Genomic DNA, 4,150 nt, shown 5'->3' with positions numbered 1-4,150 from the left:
GTACCGAAAACATTGTTCTTTCATCTGAATGAATGCAACGGTGAGTACAGAGCCGAGGTACATGATGTTGAGTGTGTCAAAACGCACACACAGATAAAATACAAGCAATAACATCGTGGAGTGGAAAAATGGCAAAAAAAAACAAAAAACAATTCTACTGCTTAATAAAGAGGGTGCGTGTAGCACAGTGTGGAGGTATTTGGGGTTCAAAACTAACATTAAAGGAGCACCAGACCTACCGTCAAGCATGGTGGTTGTAGTATTATGCTCCTGGCCTGTTTTGCTGCCAATGGAACTGGTGCTTTAAATGGGAAAATGAAAATTAGGATTACATCCAAATTCTTCAGGACAATCTAAAATCATCAGCCCGGAGGTTGGGTCTTGGGCGCAGTTGGGTGTTCCAACAGGAAAATGACCCCAAACACACGTCAAAAGTGGTAAAAGAATGGCTAAATCAGGCTAGAATTAAGGTTTAAGAATGGCCTTCCCAAAGTCCTGACCTAAATGTGTGGACAATGGTCAAGAAACAAGTCTATGCCAGAAAACGAACACATTTGGCTGAACTGCATCAATTTTGTCAAGAGGAGTGGTCAAAAATTCAACCACAAGCTTGCCAGAAGCTTGTTGATGGCTACCAAAAGCGCCTTATTGCAGTGAAACTTGCCAAGGGACATCTAATCAAATAATTAACATTGCTGTATGTATACTTTTGACCCAGCAAATTTGGTTAAATTTTCATCCATCCATCCATTTTCTACCGCTTATTCCCTTTTGGGGTCGCGGGGGGCGCTGGCGCCTATCTCAGCTATAATCGGGCGGAAGGCGGGGTACAAGTCGCCACCTCATCGCAGGGCCAACACAGATAGACGGACAACATTCACACTCAAATTCAAACACTAGGGCCAATTTTGTGTTGCTAATCAACCTATCCCCAGGTGCATGTCTTTGGAAGTGGGAGGAAACCGGAGTACCCGGAGGGAACCCACGCAGTCACGGGGAGAACATGCAAACTCCACACAGAAAGATCCCAAGCCTGGATTTGAACCAAGGACTGCAGGAACTTCTTATTGTGAGGCAGACGCACTAACCCCTCTACCACCGTGAAGCCGTTACATTTTCAGTAGACCCATAATAAATTTATAAAAGAACCAAACTTCATGAATGTTTTTTGGTGACTAACAAGTATGTGCTCCAATCCCTTTATCACAAAAAAATAAGAAATGATTGGAAACCAAAGACAACCATGACATTATGTTCTTTACAAGTGTACAAGTGTATGTAAACTTTTGATCGTGACAATATATATATATATATATATATATATATATATATATATACATATACATATATACACATATACATATATACACATGTATATATATATGTATATACTGTATATATATACATGTATACACCAATATATACCTATATATATATATATATATATATATATATATATATATATATATATATATATATATACACATATATATACCCACATATATGTATGTGTATATATATATATATATATATATATATATGTGTACAGTTAGGAGGCATGTCCTCCTAACTTTACACATGCGCATATTGCCCGTCCTCTTAAAAGGGGTGGGGGGGTCGCACTAATATACAACGAAAACTTTAACCTTAGTCCTAACATAAATAATAAATATAAATCGTTTGAGGTGCTTACTATGAGGTCTGTCACACCGCTGCCTCTACACCTGGCTGTTATCTACCGCCCCCCAGGGCCCTATTCGGACTTTGTCAATGAATTCTCAGAGTTCGTTGCTGATCTAGTGACACACGCCGATAATATAATCATAATGGGGGACTTTAATATCCATATGAATACCCCAACGGACCCACCGTGCGTAGCGCTCCAGACTATAATTGATAGCTGTGGTCTCACAAAAATAATAAATGAACCCACGCATCGCAACGGTAATACGATAGACCTAGTGCTTGTCAGGGGTATCACCGTTTCCAAAGTTACGATACTCTTGGCCCTGCACTCTTCAGCATCTACATGCTGCCGCTAGGTGACATCATACGCAAATACGGTGTTAGCTTTCACTGTTATGCTGATGACACCCAACTCTGCATGCCCCTCAAGCTGACCAACACGCCGGATTGTAGTCAGCTGGAGGCGTGTCTTAATGAAATTAAACAATGGATGTCCGCTAACTTTTTGCAACTCAACGCCAAAAATACGGAAATGCTGATTATCGGTCCTGCTAGACACCGACCTCTATTTAATAATACAACTCTAACATTTGACAACCAAACAATTAAACAAGGCGACACGGTAAAGAATCTGGGTATTATCTTCGACCCAACTCTCTCCTTTGAGGCACACATTAAAAGCGTTACTAAAACGGCCTTTCATCTCCGTAATATCGCTAAAATTCGCTCCATTCTGTCCACTAAAGATGCTGAGATCATTATCCATGCGTTTGTTACGTCTCGCCTCGACTACTGTAATGTATTATTTTCGGGTCTCCCCATGTCTAGCATTAAAAGATTACAGGTGGTACAAAATGCGGCTGCTAGACTTTTGACAAGAACAAGAAAGTTTGATCACATTACTCCTGTACTGGCTCACCTGCACTGGCTTCCTGTGCACTTAAGATGTGACTTTAAGGTTTTACTACTTACGTATAAAATACTACACGGTCTAGCTCCATCCTATCTTGCCGATTGTATTGTACCATATGTCCCGGCAAGAAATCTGCGTTCAAAGGACTCCGGCTTATTAGTGATTCCCAAAGCCCAAAAAAAGTCTGCGGGCTGTAGAGCTTTTTTATTTCGGGCTCCAGTACTCTGGAATGTCCTCCCGGTAAAAGTTTGAGATGCCACCACAGTAGAAGCATTTAAGTCTCACCTTAAAACTCATTTGTATACTCTAGCCTTTAAATAGACTCCCTTTTTAGACCAGTTGATCTGCCGTTTCTTTTCTTTTTCTCCTATGTCCCACTCTCCCTTGTGGAGGGGGTCCGGTTCGATCCGGTGGCTATGTACTGCTTGCCTGTGTATCGGGTGGGGACATCTCTGCGCTGCTGATCTGCCTCCGCTTGGGATGGTTTCCTGCTGGCTCCGCTGTGAACGGGACTCTCGCTGCTGTGGTGGATCCGGTTTGGACTGGACTCTCGCGACTGTGTTGTATCCATTATGGATTGAACTCTCACAGTATCATGTTAGACCCGCTCGACATCCATTGCTTTCCTCCTCTCCAAGGTTCTCATAGTCATCATTGTCACCGACGTCCCACTGGGTCATTGTCACCGACGTCCCACTGGGTGTGAGTTTTCCTTGCCCTTATGTGGGCCTATCGAGGATGTCGTAGTGGTTTGTGCAGCCATTTGAGACACTAGTGATTTAGGGCTATATAAGTAAACATTGATTGATTGATATATATATATATATATCCATCCATCCATCCATCCATCATCTTCCGCTTATCCGAGGTCGGGTCGCGGGGGCAGCAGCCTAAGCAGGAAAGCCCAGACTTCCCTATCTCCAGCCACTTCGTCTAGCTCTTCCCGGGGGATCCCGAGGCGTTCCCAGGCCAGCCGGGAGACAGTCTTCCCAACGTGTCCTGGGTCTTCCCCGTGGCCTCCTACCAGCTGGACGTGCCCTAAACACATCCCTAGGGAGGCGTTCGGGTGGCATCCTGACCAGATGCTCGAACCACCTCATCTGGTACCCGTCCAAAAGAACCCGATAGGACTCCTTCTTCAGCTTGACGGCATCCCTCACTGCTGGTGTCCACCAACGGGTTCTGGGATTACCGCCACGACAGGCACCAACAACCTTGCGGCCACAGCTCCAATCAGCCGCCTCGACAATAGAGGTTTGGAACATGGTCCACTCGGACTCAATGTCCCGCACCTCCCTCGTGACATGTTCAAAGTTCTCCCGGAGGTGTGAATTGAAACTCTCTCTGACAGGAGACTGCCAGACGTTCCCAGCAGACCCTCACAATGCATTTGGGCCTGCCAGGTCTGTTCGGCATCCTCCCCCACCATCGCAGCCAACTCACCACCAGGTGGTGATCGGTAGAAAACTCCGCCCCTCTCTTCACCCGAGTGTCCAAAACATAAGGCCGCAAATCCGATGACACAACTACAAAGTCGATCATGGAACTGCG

Source organism: Nerophis ophidion, linkage group LG09, assembly GCF_033978795.1.
Source record: "Nerophis ophidion isolate RoL-2023_Sa linkage group LG09, RoL_Noph_v1.0, whole genome shotgun sequence".
Lineage (NCBI taxonomy): Eukaryota > Metazoa > Chordata > Actinopteri > Syngnathiformes > Syngnathidae > Nerophis > Nerophis ophidion.
Note: the sequence above shows the minus strand (reverse complement) of the source record.